Here is a 17,653-nt window from a genome sequence, read left to right as displayed (position 1 = left end):
AAAAAGCTATAGGCTAAATTGACACCCACAAACTCCTGTCCTTACAAGGACAGGCCACAGCCTATTAAGCTAGGCTGAACCCCTATTGTGAACCTATTGGTGTACGGACATGTTTCGTCCACCAGGACTCTTCAGGGGACACGATACCTAATGTGGGGTAAGGTCCTCTGTTTCAGCTACCTCCTAGCCACACTGCTTAGGACAGTGCTAGCCACAATAAAAGTCCACTCTAAAATGTGCAGTTTTACAGTATTGGTAACTTCTGGGAATATCAGAAAAGAAGTGAGAATCTGGTATAACCACAAGTCTGCCATCTGCCCTGTACAGTGAAAAATGGTATTCATCCTAACAAGATAACACCTCTCCAACGCGCCAAATGCATGTCAGTTACGACGGCGAACTGCAGTCAGGTGGAAACCCCAAAGAGGACAACTAGCATGTAGCGGAACCTTTGGAGATGGTTATGGTAGAGAAATGAACATTCAATTCACGAGCAACAGCTCTGGTGGACATTCCAGCAGTTAGCATGCCAATTGCACGCTACCTCAAACCTTGCAACATCTGTGGCATTGTGCTGAGTGATAAAACTGCACATTTTAAAGCGACCTTTTATTGTGGCCTACCAAAGGCACACCTGTGCAATAATCTTGGTGTCTAATCAGCATCTTGATCTGCCACATCTGTAAGGCGTTCAACACTGTGTGAATTCTTCCAGGCATGTTCTCTATCAGAGTCAAGCAAGTCTCGACCGAAATCTGTCTCTTCTACACATTTCCAATATTGGTGCATACTTATTGACTCACTTAGGTACTGTATGTATACAGCCTTTTCTTCAACTCTACTCACAAGTGTTCGATTAGGTTGCGGTCTGGGGACTGCGGGGTCCAGTTTAGCACCTCTACTTCATTGTCATTGAAGCATATTCACTAATCTGGATGTATGCTTTAAATTCTTGCTCTGCTTGAACACTATTTCATACCCATAGTACCAGGGCTGTATTTTGCCTTCGTGCTGCCCTAGGCACTTTAAGTGCTCGCGCCCCTTAGTGACAACATAACACTGAGTTTTCGCACACGACATCTGTTTAAAGGGAATGTATCGTCAGAAAAAAAAAAAATTAAATACCTGAAAAAATGTAAAGTAATATTTTAATGTTTTGTTTAAATATTATTTTCTTTTTTTAATTGAGCAAAATGTAAAAAAAAAATTAAAAAGTTTAATATTTTCCACTGTTTCCACTGTTAAACACTAGGGGGAGCAGCTTCTGAAATCCTACAGAAATCCCACTGTAGGAAAAAGCTCACGTTACAGCTTGCAGTAAAGTGGGCGGAAACTGCTCTCCTGTGTGTGGTGGCACGCCTCCCCCTCCCAATCTGAGTGTTTACAAAGGATAACAGAGAATGACATGTAGGGACACAGTGCAGAGCCATTTTGTTGGTGACCAGAAATGTCTAAAGTGTCACCAAGGACAGCAGGAGTATCACACAGGACAGGATTAGATACACGGCTCTGCAGACAGTATCACACAGGAGAGCATTAGACACAACTCAGCAGACAGTATCACACAGGAGAGCATTAGACACAACTCAGCAGACAGTATCACCCAGGCTAGGATTAGATACACAGCTCAGCCGACAGTATCACACAGGCTAGGGTTAGATACACGGCTCAGCAGACAGTATCAGACAGGCTAGGATTAGATACACGGCCGTGCAGACCGCATCACCCAGGACAGGATTAGATACACGGCCGTGCAGACCGCATCACCCAGGACAGGATTAGATACACGGCCGTGCAGACCGCATCACCCAGGACAAGATTAGATACACGGCCGTGCACACAGCATCACCCAGGACAGGATTAGATACACGGCCGTGCAGACCACAACACCCAGGACAGGATTAGATACACGGCCGTGCACACAGCATCACCCAGGACAGGATTAGATACACGGCCGTGCACACAGCATCACCCAGGAGAGGATTAGATACACGGCCGTGCAGACAGCATCACCCAGGACAGGATTAGATACACGGCCGTGCAGACCGCATCACCCAGGACAGGACTAGATACACGGCCGTGCAGACCGCATCAACCAGGACAGGATTAGATACACGGCCGTGCACACAGCATCACACAGGACAGGATTAGATACATGGCCGTGCAGACCGCATCACCCAGGACAGGATTAGATACACAGCCGTGCAGACCGCATCACCCAGGACAGGATTAGATACATGGCCGTGCAGACAGCATCACCCAGGACAGGATTAGATACATGGCCGTGCAGACAGCATCACCCAGGACAGGATTAGATACACGGCCGTGCAGACCGCATCACCCAGGACAGGATTAGATACACAAATAAGGAATAACGTTTGGAACACCATTCTAAGTCTGAACTGGGTGCAAAAACCTAAAAAAACATCACTATGGGGGGATAAGGTATGCACACCAGTGACTATGTAAGGGGAATACATGGAATAGCAGAAACTGCTGTGTGAATACTGACTTGAAAAATCCAATAGCTATATGTAAGAGTGAAAATGTGAAAAAATGGAATCTGCATTACTGCCATGAACATATGAATCAAGAGAAATTTAGCTACTGAATTGATCAATGCAATAGAGCCCCAACACTACGCCAAAGTATTTCTCTAAGTTGGGGTCCCTAGCTTGTGTGTGTCCTCTCATGCAGTTAAAAAACTTACCGTGTATGGGAAGCTGAGACCCAGGCTATTTATGCGTATGATATGGATTGGCAATAGGTGTGGTTGGGGAGGGTTCACAAACGAAAAACTACTAACAAATAAGGAATAATGTTTGGAACACCATTCTAAGTCTGAACTGGGTGCAAAAACCTAAAAAAACATCACTATGGGGAGATAAGGTATGCACACCAGTGACTATGTAAGGGGAATACATGAAATAGCAGAAACTGCTCTGTGAATACTGACATGAAAAATGCAATAGCTATATGTAAGAGTGAAAATGTGAAAAAATGGAATCTGCATTACTGCCATGAACATATGAATCAAGAGAAATTTAGCTACTGAATTGATCAATGCAATAGAGCCCCAACACTACGCCAAAGTATTTCTCTAAGTTGGGGTCCCTAGCTTGTGTGTGTCCTCTCATGCATTTTCACTCTTACATATAGCTATTGGATTTTTCAAGTCAGTATTCACACAGCAGTTTCTGCTATTTCATGTATTCCCATTACATAGTCACTGGTGTGCATACCTTATCTCCCCATAGTGATGTTTTTTTAGGTTTTTGCACCCAGTTCAGACTTAGAATGGTGTTCCAAACGTTATTCCTTATTTGTTAGTAGTTTTTCGTTTGTGAACCCTCCCCAACCACACCTATTGCCAATCCTCCTCACAATGTCCTATGCATGCTTCCCCCTCCTCACAATGTCCCATGCATGCTTCCCCCTCCACACAGTGTCCCATGCATGCTGCTCCCTCCTCACAATGTCCCATGCATGCTGCCCCTCCTCCCAATGTCCCATGCATGCTGCTCCCTCCTCACAGTTTCCCATGCATGCTGCCCCCTCCTCACAATGTCCCATGCATGCTGCCCCCTCCTCACAATGTCCCATGCGTGCTGCCCCCTCCTCACAATGTCCCATGCGTGCTGCCCCCTCCTCACAATGTCGTATGCATGCTTCCCCCTCCTCACAATATCCCATGCATGCTTCCCCCCTCCTCACAGTGTCCCATGCATGCTGCTCCCTCCTCACAATGTCCCATGCATTCTGCCCCTCCTCCCAATGTCCCATGCATGCTGATCCCTCCTCACAGTTTCCCATGCATGCTGCCCCCTCCTCACAATGTCCCATGCATGCTGCCCCCTCCTCACAATGTCCCATGCGTGCTGCCCCCTCCTCTCAATGTCCCATGCGTGCTGCCCCCTTCTCACAATGTCCAATGCATGCTGCCCCCTCCTCACAATGTCCCATGCGTGCTGCCCCCTCCTCACAATGTCCCATGCATGCTGCCCCCTCCTCACAATGTCCCATGCATGCTGCCCCCTCCTCACAATGTCCCATGCGTGCTGCCCGCTCCTCACAATGTCCCATGCGTGCTGCCCCCTCCTCACAATGTCCCATGCGTGCTGCCCCCTCCTCACAATGTCCCATGCGTGCTGCCCCCTAGTCACAATGTCCCATGCGTGCTGCCCCCTCCTCACAATGTCCCATGCGTGCTTCCCCCTCCTCACAGTGTCCCATGCATGCTGCTCCCTCCTCACAATGTCCCATGCATGCTGCTCCCTCCTCACAATGTCCCATGCATGCTGCCCCTCCTCACAATGTCCCATGCATGCTGCCCCCTCCTCACAATGTCCCATGCATGCTGCCCCCTCCTCACAGTGTCCCATGCATGCTGCACCCTCCTCACAATGTCCCATGCATGCTCACCCCCCTCACAATGTCCCATGCATGCTGCCCCTCCTCACAAAGTCCCATGCATGCTGTCCCCCCTCACAATGTCCCATGCATGCTGCTCCCTCCTCACAGTTTCCCATGCATGCTGTTCCCTCCTCACAATGTCCCATGCATGCTGCCCCTCTCCATGAGCTCCTAATGCTGCCTTCCTCTTTTCCATAATGACACCTCCATGCTGCCCCATTCATCATACTAAGACCACCACACTAACGCTTATGCTGAGACACCCCTCCCACACACACACACACACACACACACACACTACCACACTCTTGATATTGACTCCCCTACATTGCTCCATTCCATACTGAGCCCACACATGCTGCCCCTTCTCCATAATGAGCTCCCAATGCTGCCCCCTCTCATTCTGAGTCCTTACACTCCCCCCATCGATTTTGTCATAGCACTATCCCTCAACCCTTGTCCTCTGTCTCTAGGATTGGCCCCTCTCTCCCATTCCTCCAGCAGCAGCCGCTCTCCCCCGCCTTCACCAGCAGCCTCTCCCCCAGCATCAGCCTCTCTCCCCCCAGCCCCCCCAGCATCAACCTCTCTCCCCCCAGCGTCCCCCAGCATCAGCCTCTCTCCCCCCAGCCTCCCCCAGCTTCAGCCTCTCTCCCCCCAGCCTCCCCCAGCTTCAGCCTCTCTCTCCCCAGCCTCCCCCAGCTTCAGCCTCTCCCCCCAGCTTCAGCCTCTCTCCCCCAGCTTCAGTCTCTCTCCCCCAGCTTCCCCCAGCATCAGCCTCTCTCCCCCAGCTTCCCCCAGCATCAGCCTCTCTCCCCCAGCTTCCCCCAGCATCAGCCTCTCTCCCCCAGCATCAGCCTCTCTCCCCCAGCATCAGCCTCTCTGCCCCCAGCATCAGCCTCTCTTCTCCCAACCTCCCCCAGCATCAGCCTCACTCCTCCCAGCCTCCCCCAGCATAAGCCCCCCCAGCATCAGCCTCCACCCTCCCAGCCTCCCCCCTCCCAGCCTCTCCCAGTATCAGCCTCCCCCAGCATCAGCCTCTCTCCTCCCAGCCTCCCCCAGCATCAGCCTCTCTTCTCCCAGCCTCCCCCAGCATCAGCCTCTCTTCTCCCAGCCTCCCCCAGCATCAGCCTCTCTCCTCCCAGCCTCCCCCAGCATCAGCCTCCCCCAGCATCAGCCTCTCTCCTCCCAGCCTCCCTCCTCCCAGCCTCCCCCAGCATCAGCCTCCCTCCTCCCAGCCTCCCCCAGCATCAGCCTCCCTCCTCCCAGCCTCCCCCAGCATCAGCCTCCCCCCTCCTAGCCTCCCCCAGCATCAGCCTCTCTCCTCCCAGCATCAGCCCCCCCAGCATCAGCCTCCCCCCTCCCAGCCTCCCCCCTCCCAGCCTCTCCCAGTATCAGCCTCCCCCAGCATCAGCCTCTCTCCTCCCAGCCTCCCCCAGCATCAGCCTCCCCCAGCATCAGCCTCTCTTCTCCCAGCCTCCCCCAGCATCAGCCTCTCTTCTCCCAGCCTCCCCCAGCATCAGCCTCTCTCCTCCCAGCCTCCCCCAGCATCAGCCTCCACCAGCATCAGCCTCTCTCCTCCCAGCCTGCCCCAGCATCAGCCTCCCTCCTCCCAGCCTCCCCCAGCATCAGCCTCCCTCCTCCCAGCCTCCCCCAGCATCAGCCTCCCCCTCCTAGCCTCCCCCAGCATCAGCCTCTCTCCTCCCAGCCTCAGCCTCCCTCAGCATCAGCCTCTCTCCTCCCAGCCTCCCCCAGCATCAGCCTCTCTCTCCCCAGCCTCCCCCAGCTTCAGCCTCTCCCCCCAGCCTCCCCCAGCTTCAGCCTCTCTCCCCCAGCTTCCCCCAGCATCAGCCTCTCTCCCCCAGCTTCCCCCAGCATCAGCCTCTCTCTCCCAGCTTCCCCCAGCATCAACCTCTCTCCCCCAGCTTCCCCCAGCATCAGCCTCCCCCAGCATCAGCCTCTCTCCTCCCAGCCTCCCCCAGCATCAGCCTCCCTCAGCATCAGCCTCCCTCCTCCCAGCCTCCCCCAGCATCAGCCTCCCCCTGCATCAGCCTCTCTCCTCCCAGCCTCCTCCAGCATCCATCAGCCTCCCTCAGCATCAGCCTCCCTCCTCCCAGCCTCCCCCAGCATCAGCCTCCCTCCTCCCAGCCTCCCCCAGCATCAGCCTCCCCTAGCATCAGCCTCTCCTCCCAGCCTCCCCCAGCATCAGCCTCCCCCCTCTCCCCCAGCATCAGCCTCCCCCAGTATCAGCCTCCCTCCTCCCAGCCTCCCCCAGCACCAGCCTCCCTCCTCCCAGCCTCCCCCAGCATTAGCCTCCCGCAGCATCAGCCTCTCTCCTCCCAGCCTCCCCCAGCATCAGCCTCCCTCAGCATCAGCCTCCCTCCTCCCAGCCTCCCCCAGCATCAGCCTCCCCCTGCATCAGCCTCTCTCCTCCCAGCCTCCTCCAGCATCCATCAGCCTCCCTCAGCATCAGCCTCCCTCCTCCCAGCCTCCCCCAGCATCAGCCTCCCTCCTCCCAGCCTCCCCCAGCATCAGCCTCCCCTAGCATCAGCCTCTCCTCCCAGCCTCCCCCAGCATCAGCCTCCCCCCTCTCCCCCAGCATCAGCCTCCCCCAGTATCAGCCTCCCTCCTCCCAGCCTCCCCCAGCACCAGCCTCCCCCAGCATTAGCCTCCCGCAGCATCAGCCTCTCTCCTCCCAGCCTCCCCCAGCATCAGCCTCCCTCAGCATCAGCCTCCCTCCTCCCAGCCTCCCCCAGTGTCAGCCTCCCCCCTCCCAGCCTTCCGCAACATCAGCCTCCCCCAGCATTAGACTCTCTCCTCCCAGTCTCCCCCAGTATCAGCTTCTCTTCCCCCAAGTCTCCCCCAGTACCAGCCTCTCTCCTCCCACCCCATACGCAGATCTCCAGTCTGCATTAGAGACACCCCCACGCTCCTTATGAATCTTCAGCTCTGCGAGCACTTACCTGCTCCAGGGCCCGCCGTCATCTTCCTGGCTCACGTGAGTATCCTCTTCTGACACCGGCTTCCATCGCGGCGTCTTCTGCGGCGTCCTGCTGTGAGCTCTGCATGTGAAATCCACACAGCATTGGACGCAGCACAGAGGAAGGAGCTGATTGGCGCGCCTGTGACCCCGGAAGTGCAGTACCGGGGTCAATCAGCTCTCTGTGCCCGGCCGCCGCAGTATGTCTGCATTCGCGTCTTAATTGACGCCGATACAAATAAATAAAGGTGCGCCTCTCCCCCCTCCCCCCTCCGAAAATACAGCGGATTTAATGAATGTGTAAAAAAAAATTTTTTTTTTTACTGCTAGAAGGTGCCGCCCCCCTGCATCCTGCCGCCCCAGGCACGGGACCACGGGTGCCTAATGGTAAATACGGCCCTGCATAGTACTCAAATGTATGAAGTAACTCGCCTTGTTTCTTTCAGACCCACCTCTTGTCTTTTGAATGGATGGACAGAATTCATTTTGTATTCTTCTAACTGTCACGGCCTTACATGATACAGTTTAGCAATTTTCTTGGCCAAGAGTATACTACCGATGAGTTTCTTGGGAAATCTTTTTCATGGCGGCCTATTGATTGGAATCAGTGACTTTTCACTTGGGAATCAACCTAATAACACACTGAGCTATTAAGGAATGTGACAACAGGTTGTAATTTGTAGTATTAAGGAAGAAAAAGATTTTTCCACCACCAGGAGTAAAACAATAACAATGCAGTGACATGACAAAAATATGCATAACTAATCATATGCTAAATAGTTGTAAGTCTAATTTCTGAATGAGATAGCCCAAATGATAGTTTATAAAATGAAGCTGAAGATGTAGTGGATGGTGAGATATGGAGCCTGAAAGTTAAAAGTTCAAAACAATGAACATTGAATGATCGGATCGATTAGCAGAGAACGGAGTTCAAGTTTAATTCCCTGTAATTTGAGGTTTCATGCAAATTCAAACATTTTGAGATTCGGGTCACACCACAGCATCGCCTCCACCTCAGAAACCTCCCACAGCCACTCTTGGAAAAACGTGTGTGTGTGTGTGTGTATGTATATATATATATATATATATATATATATATATATATATATATATATATATATATATATATATATATATATATACACACACACACACACACACACACACACACACACACACACATATATATATATATATATATATATATATATATATATATATATATATATATATATATATACTGTATATACATTCATGGCCAAAAGTGTTAGCACCCTTGAAGTTGTTTCAGAAAATGAGGTATTTTCCCCAGAAAATTAATAATACACTCCTTACATCGACCCTCTCCATAATATCTCTCCCACAATGCCTCTATGTATAATATCCCCACACACACACTGCCCCCTCTGTATAATAGCCCCCCCCCCCCTCACACACACTGCTACTTGCAACACTTGGTTAAGAAATAAGTAGTGGGCACCACAATGTAATAAATATAAATAAAGGGAGGGTGCTAACAAAAAAAACAAAAACTATGCAAAAAAAGAAGTATAACATGAGAGGAAAAAAGATGCAACGTAAAAATGTGCACACCCAGCTATTTATATATAAACATGGCTTTTATTGATACAAAACATATAAGGCTGACAAAAACAAAGGTTAAAAGCACAATTATCAAGAGAAAAAGAATGGAAGAAATAGGGGGATGGACATAATAATCCTGTACTTATCCCCAATGAAGTATCAGCGCACTGATAATAGAATGTACAATAACTATATACACAATACCTGACTGTAGAGCCTCATGTTAAAGGTAACATGGCAGTAAGTCAATAGAGGGTTGTTTTTCCTAGCCTTATATCTTTTGTATCAATAAAATCCAAATTTTATATATATATATATATATATATATATATATATAGTTAGGTCCAGAAATATTTGGACAGTGACACAATTTTCGCGAGTTGGGCTCTGCATGCCACCACATTGGATTTGAAATGAAACCTCTACAACAGAATTCAAGTGCAGATTGTAACATTTAATTTGAAGGTTTGAACAAAAATATCTGATAGAAATTGTAGGAATTGTACACATTTCTTTACAAACACTCCACATTTTAGGAGGTCAAAAGTAATTGGACAAATAAACCAAACCCAAACAAAATATTTTTATTTTCAATATTTTGTTGCGAATCCTTTGGAGGCAATCACTGCCTTAAGTCTGGAACCCATGGACATCACCAAACGCTGGGTTTCCTCCTTCTTAATGCTTTGCCAGGCCTTTACAGCCGCAGCCTTCAGGTCTTGCTTGTTTGTGGGTCTTTCCGTCTTAAGTCTGGATTTGAGCAAGTGAAATGCATGCTCAATTGGGTTAAGATCTGGTGATTGACTTGGCCATTGCAGAATGTTCCACTTTTTTGCACTCATGAACTCCTGGGTAGCTTTGGCTGTATGCTTGGGGTCATTGTCCATCTGTACTATGAAGCGCCGTCCGATCAACTTTGCAGCATTTGGCTGAATCTGGGCTGAAAGTATATCCCGGTACACTTCAGAATTCATCCGGCTACTCTTGTCTGCTGTTATGTCATCAATAAACACAAGTGACCCAGTGCCATTGAAAGCCATGCATGCCCATGCCATCACGTTGCCTCCACCATGTTTTACAGAGGATGTGGTGTGCCTTGGATCATGTGCCGTTCCTCTTCTTCTCCAAACTTTTTTCTTCCCATCATTCTGGTACAGGTTGATCTTTGTCTCATCTGTCCATAGAATACTTTTCCAGAACTGAGCTGGCTTCATGAGGTGTTTTTCAGCAAATTTAACTCTGGCCTGTCTATTTTTGGAATTGATGAATGGTTTGCATCTAGATGTGAACCCTTTGTATTTACTTTCATGGAGTCTTCTCTTTACTGTTGACTTAGAGACAGATACACCTACTTCACTGAGAGTGTACTGGACTTCAGTTGATGTTGTGAACAGGTTCTTCTTCACCAAAGAAAGTATGCGGCGATCATCCACCACTGTTGTCATCCGTGGACGCCCAGGCCTTTTTGAGTTCCCAAGCTCACCAGTCAATTCCTTTTTTCTCAGAATGTACCCGACTGTTGATTTTGCTACTCCAAGCATGTCTGCTATCTCTCTGATGGATTTTTTCTTTTTTTTCAGCCTCAGGATGTTCTGCTTCACCTCAATTGAGAGTTCCTTAAACCGCATGTTGTCTGGTCACAGCAACAGCTTCCAAATGCAAAACCACACACCTGTAATCAACCCCAGACCTTTTAACTACTTCATTGATTACAGGTTAACGAGGGAGACGCCTTCAGAGTTAATTGGAGCCCTTAGAGTCCCTTGTCCAATTACTTTTGGTCCCTTGAAAAAGAGGAGGCTATGCATTACAGAGCTATGATTCCTAAACCCTTTCTCCGATTTGGATGTGAAAACTCTCATATTGCAGCTGGGAGTGTGCACTTTCAGCCCATATTATATATATAATTGTATTTCTGAACATGTTTTTGTAAACAGCTAAAATAACAAAACTTGTGTCACTGTCCAAATATTTCTGGACCTAACTGTATATATAAAAATATACACACACACAGTATATGTATATGTATATATATATATATACAGAGATATATATATATATATATATATACATATATAAAAAACAAAATATATATACATACAGTATATATGTCCCCATTTAGGTAGATATGTCCCCCTCCTGATATATATGTCCCTCTCTTTGTATATACTGTATGTTCCCATTTAGGTATATATGTCCCCTCCTGCTATATACTGTACATTCCCCTCCTGGGCACATTCTGGTATATACTGTATATCCCCTTCTTGGTATATATGTCCCCATCCTGGTTTATTTGTCCCTTTCCTGGTATATATGCCCTTCTGACATGTATGACCCCTTCCTGGGCCACTCATGGTATATATGTCTTCCTCCTTGTATATATGTCACATCCTGGGGGCCTTCTGGTGTATATATTGTATATATTCCCCTCCCAAGCACACTCTGGTATATATGCCCCATCCTGGGGGCCTCCTGGTATATAGATATATGTATATATATATATATATATATATATATATATATTCTAGCTATTATTATTTTTCCGCTCCTGGGCACATACGGGTATATATGTTCCCAGCCTGGTTTCTGCCCCTCATGGTGAATATGTCCTCCTCCCGATATATATGTCCCAACCTAGGGGCCTCCTGGTATATATACACAGTATAATATATATATATATATATATATATATATATATATATATATATATACTCATATCCCCCTCCTGGGCACATGGGGGCATATATATTCTCACCCTGGTTTCTGCCCCTCCTGGTAAATATATCCTATATCCTCCTCCCAGTAATTATTTCCCATCCTAGGAGCCTCCTGGTGTGTGTATGTATGTATATATATATATATATATATGTATATATATGGGCACATGGGGGTATGTATGTTCCCAGCCTGGTTTCTGACCCTTCCTGGTGAATATGTCTTCCTCCCGGTATATATGTCCCATCCTGGGGGCCTCCTGGCATATTTCTCTGCATCAAAAAAAAAATTTACTCACCCTCCCCAGCTCCCACGTCGCACGACATTTTCTCTAAGCAGTGAGCCGTGATGCATTTCAGCACCCTCCCGTGCATCTAGCTCAGGGGTGGGGGACCTTTTTCCTGCCGAGGGCCATTTAGAAATTTCTACCAACCTTCGGCGTCCGCAAAAAATTATCAACTTGAAAATTATCCTAATATATTTGGTCAATTAATTAATTAACCCTTATTGTGGTGGCTCGTGCAGCTCTGATGTTCGGTGATATTGATCATGTGGCTTCTCACAACTGCTTTTCCAGGTTTGTCTCGATCTGGAGCACAGTCAATAGATTGGTAAATCATATACAGTACATCATGTAGGAGATGCTGAAGGCACATACATCACAGGTGTGGCTGGGGCCATATATATATACATAAATATATATATACATCACAGGAGGACATATATATATACATCACAGGAGGCGGTGCGGACATATATATACATCACAGGTGGGGCTGGGGGCATACATATACATCACAGGAGGGGCTGGGGGCATATATATATCATATCACAGGAGGGGCTAGGGACATATACACACATCACAGCAGGAGGGGCTAGGGACGTGTATATACATCACAGGAGGGACTGGGGACATTTACACACATCACAGCAGGAGGTACTGGGGGCATATACACATCACACTAGGGGCTGGGGCTCGGACAGTACTGCTGGGCACGTACGGCAATGGCGGTGGCACGGACAACACTAGAGGGGCAGAAACAGAACTGGAGCATATGAACAGGACTGAGGGAGCACAGACAGCACTAGGGGGTGTGGCACACAGCACTGGAGGGAGGGTGGCACACAGCACTGGGAGGCAGGCACACAGCACTGGGAGGCAGGCACAGCAGCGGGAGGCATACCACAGCAGCGGGAGGCATACCACAGCAGCGGGAGGCATGTACAATAGGGAGGCAGGAGGCTCACAGCAGCAGGAGGCTCACAGCACTGGGAGGAAGGAGGCTCACAGCACCGGGAGGCAGGAGGCTCACAGCAGCAGGAGGCTCACAGCAGGAAGGCATGCACAGTAGGGAGGCAGGAGGCTCACAAGAGGGAGGCAGGAGGCTCACAGCAGGGAGGCAGGAGGCTGGTACAGCAGGATGTTACATCTCTCGTTCTAAGGAATTATAGTAACAATAAAAATCCAAACACAAGGATATAATTTGTAAAGGGAAATATTTAATAATAATGATTGGTAACAAGTTTAAAAAGTTGCCCAAAGCCTTTCAATTTCCTAAGGTCTAACATCAGATGTGGAGGGATGCTGAGGCAACCATCTGATACTCAGCTTATCACATTTAATAGGACACCCTGTTAATAAGATGAGACAAGCTGGCCATTGGATAGTTGCCTCAGTTCCCAGGCTGTCTTGATTACATATTTAGACATCTACAATCCATTTAACATGCATTTATAATGTATTTTTAAATATGTATTATACACAATATAAGTGTTATTTATATTGTACTTACTTTATAGTACAAACACAATTCCCAAATAAGGTGGGATGTAAAATGTAAATAAAACAATGATGTACCCATTTGGAAATTTATTATTGCCATATTTTATTCACAAGAGAATGTTGAATACAGACCAGAAGTTGAACATTGGACATTTTTCTGTTTCATGTGGAAAAAAACCCCTAAATTTAAAGATTGAAAGAAGAAACACACCTTAAAAAATGGGGGCAAGGTTAATACAAGGCTTTAAAAGTAACGTTAAATTTTCAACTAAATCATGACTATATATATAAAAAGAGGTAAGAAGTTGAAGGAAGGATCCGGCACAAAAAAACTCCTTATAGTAAAAACATCGTAGCCTTTATTTTAAACGTTAAAAACCAACATGTAGTGGAGACCCAAGATTGTATCTATAACGGGGGAGCTTTACGCGTTTCGGACTTGAATAAAAACAAAAAAGTCCTTAGTCATAAGTGTATGACTTATGACTAAGGACTTTTTTGTTTTTATTCAAGTCCGAAACGCGTAAAGCTCCCCCGTTATAGATACAATCTTGGGTCTCCACTACATGTTGGTTTTTAACGTTTAAAATAAAGGCTACGATGTTTTTACTATAAGGAGTTTTTTTGTGCCGGATCCTTCCTTCAACTTCTTACCTCTGCATTACCGTCTGGGATCTGCCGGTGGATACCGTGCACTTGCTGGATTCCACAGCCCAGGCTACAGGTGAGCTGAAAATTTCTTTTTTTCTATATATAAAAAGAGCATGTTAAAGAGGCATAGTCTCTTAGAAGCAAATATGGTCAGAGGTCACCAATCTGTGAATAACTGTGTCTAAACATTATGGAGTAATTGCAGAAAAATGTTCCTCAATGTAAAATTGTAAAGACTTCAAATATCATACAATCTACAGTATATTTACAAAGGACAAAACCGATGGGCAATACTGGATGCTCGAGATCTATTGGTCCTCTGGTGGCACTGCATTAAAAAAAAGGCATAATTCAGTCATCCCAATCACTCCATATGCTGAGGAGTATGTCCAAAATTCCTTGTCTGTGATTAGTTTATTTGAATCACAAATGCCAGTTGAAGTGCTATCATTCAAAGAACAAACCATAAATCAACACAATTAAAAAATACTGCCATCTTATGCAGGCCAAAACGTATTTAACATGGACTGAGGCAAAATGGAAAACTGTTCTGTGGTCAAAGGAATCAAAATGTGAAAATTCTTTATGCCATGTCCATAGGTCTCAAGAGGAGAAGGACCATGCAGCTTGTTATCAGTGCACAGTTCCTGCATAACTGATGGTATGGGTTTTCATTAGTGCCTAAGGCAGGGGCAGCTTCCACAGCCTGAAAGACGCCATCAATGCTGAGTATTATATAGAGATGTTAGAGCAACATATATTGCCATCCGGACCGTATCTATTTCAGGGAAGAACTTGCATATTTCAGCAAGACAATGCTAAACTGCATATTGTATCTATCACAACAGTATGGCATAACAGAAGAGTTTGAGTGATGGACTCGCCATCTGCAATCCTGACCATTTACTGATGCAAAAAAAATAAAAATTGGGGCATGTTAAAAAGGAAATTTTGTCAAAAAAACCCACGGTCTATTGAGCAATGAGAGTTCTACATAAGAGAATTGGACTACATTCTTTTTCCAAATCGTAGGCAATAAGTCTCACTTTCCAGACTGTTGTAAAAAAGAAGAGGGGATGCTACACAATGCTAGACATGGTCTTGACTGAAATTTTTTGAGATGTGTTGCTGCAATCCATTTCTCAGTGAGTTCTTTTTTTCATATTAAAGGGACTCTGTCACCAGGATTTTGCAATGTAAGCTGAGGACAGCATGCTGCAAGGCTTAAAAAAAGAAAAAAAAACATCTGTGTATCTCTTATCTGTGTGCACAGAGCTATTGTTTACCTATACTAAAGGGTTTATTTCTCTGTGATTAACATTGGTGTGACTCCTCTGCAAATGCAGAGCAGACCCACAAGCCCCCTGCTGTGATTGATACTACCAGTCAATGCACAATCTCTATAGAGAGCCTGATGTGGATTGAGACAGCTCCAAGCTCTGCTACACTCAATTATGTGATAAAGTCAGAACAGCTGCACCCTGTAATCTAAGTTAAACATGGTTAGTTTCAGAATCTCTTTGTCTACATTATGCTGCTCTCAGGTGAAGTAACAAAAACCAGGTGACAGATTGCCTTTAATTGGAAAGATGTCTAAGGCGGGCTTTGCACGTTGCGACATCGCAAGCCGATGCTGCGATGTCGCACGCGATAGTCCCCGCCCCCGTCGCAGGTACGATATCTTGTGATAGCTGGCGTAGCGAAAAGTATCGCTACGCCAGCTTCACATGCACTCACCTGCCCTGCGACCGTCGATCTGGCCGGCGACCCGCCTCCTTCCTAAGGGGGCGGGTCGTGCGGCATCATAGCGACATCACATGGCAGGCGGCCAATAGCGGCGGAGGGGCGGAGATGAGCAGGATGTAAACATCCCGCCCACCTCCTTCCTTCCGTATAGCCGCCGGCGGCAGGTAAGGAGATGTTCCTCGCTCCTGCGGCTTTACACTCAGCAATGTGTGATGCCGCAGGAACAAGGAACAGCATCGTACCTGTCGCTGCAGCGTAATTATGAAAAAGTCGGAGTCTGCACCGATGATACGATAACGACGCTTTTGCGCTTGTTAATCGTATCATCTAGGATTTACACACAACGATGTCGAAAGTGACGCCGGATGCACGTCACTTTCGATTTGACCCCACCGACATCGCACGTGCGATGTTGCAACGTGCAAAGCCGCCCTAACATTCAACTTCTGATCTGTGTGCTATGTTCTTCTGTGAATAAAATAGGATTACAAGAGATTTCCAAATCATTGCAAGGTTGTTTTCATGACAATTTACAGTGTCCCAACTTTTTCTAGTTGTTTATTAATAAGTGCATACATTTTTTAATAACAAGTTATTTCTGTAAATCACAAATGGACAAAGAACAGCCCACGGGCAGATACAGTCAAAGGTCTGGAAATCAAATGTAATTAGCAGCAGTGTTTCAGCATTTTTTGGACACAGTGTGCTCCTGAGCTCTGCAGAGACCTGACCCTTAGAAGTATGTCAGGTGCATACAATATGTTGCGCACTGTCTGCTATTTCTTGTTATATACATGCCTATCTGAGAGAGCTTAGTGTAATTTATGTATGGGTCTGTCTGTTGATGCTCCCTGCAGTGAACAGCTGTGCCCCAGCCATGCCATCTAAATAGAGATGGGCGAGTACCAAAATGCTCGGTGCTCAGCCGTTGAGTAGAGCAGGTCAGACGTTCTGAAAGTGCTCAACTCAAGTAACGAGTATAATGGAAGAAAATGATTGAATAGTTCGGCACTCTTCCCACATACCACAAGCATTTTTAGGGGGAGGGAGAGCTTTTTTTTTTTCTTTTATTCAAATTTGTCATACTACATTCGAAAATGTTGCTTTAACCCCAGTGAAAGCTAATTCAGAGACTGCGAATGTCTCTTCCTGGGGTTGCTGTTCACATCAAGCAGCAAAGTTTGGGTGAGTATTGCGGGTGCTCGGATTTTTCATCAGTGAAATAACGACCATAGGCTTGTGCGTTTTGGTCGTTATTTCTCGTACGAAACATCCAAGCACCCGCAATACTCGCCCAAACTTCGCAAGTACCCGAGCACTTTGATGCTTGATGAGTAAAGAGCAGTGGGGAGCATGCTCGCTCGTCACTACATCTCAGTAAAAAGTAGTTTGGCACTGTGCTACCTGTGAATAAAAGCTAAAATAGGACCTGGTGGCCGGTCCAAGGTAAAAAAGGATGTGAACAAGTTGATGTCTCATTAAACAGTCAAATATATTTTCATTAAGCCTAATAGGTGCTTGTGGAATACAACGATCATTCTGTTCCAAAAGCAAACTCTTTCCCCAATTGAAAATATTTCTGGGCCTCATTCATATGTGAGAAGACCCTATTATGGATCTTGCAAGTTGAATAATGCTCATCAATCCCATAGGTAACACATATTGGGTAGGTAGTACTGCTAATGCTTAGTATAATAAAGTTTATGATCACATATATATGCTAAACAGAATACTTCAGTACCTTTTATGAAACGATAAAACCAAGCAGAATTAAGTTATACCAG

The 17,653-nt window shown here is 46.8% G+C and overlaps 1 protein-coding gene across 1 annotated transcript in view; it reads right to left on the bottom strand.

The window, feature by feature from the left end:
* The window catches only part of LOC142311954 (uncharacterized), a 120,747-nt gene that overhangs the window by 77,909 nt on the left and 25,185 nt on the right, over nt 1-17,653 (bottom strand). The gene's annotated exons all lie outside the window — the stretch shown is intronic.

This window comes from Anomaloglossus baeobatrachus, chromosome 5 (assembly GCF_048569485.1).
Source record: "Anomaloglossus baeobatrachus isolate aAnoBae1 chromosome 5, aAnoBae1.hap1, whole genome shotgun sequence".
Lineage (NCBI taxonomy): Eukaryota > Metazoa > Chordata > Amphibia > Anura > Aromobatidae > Anomaloglossus > Anomaloglossus baeobatrachus.
Note: the sequence above shows the minus strand (reverse complement) of the source record. Positions and strands in the feature narration are given on the sequence as shown.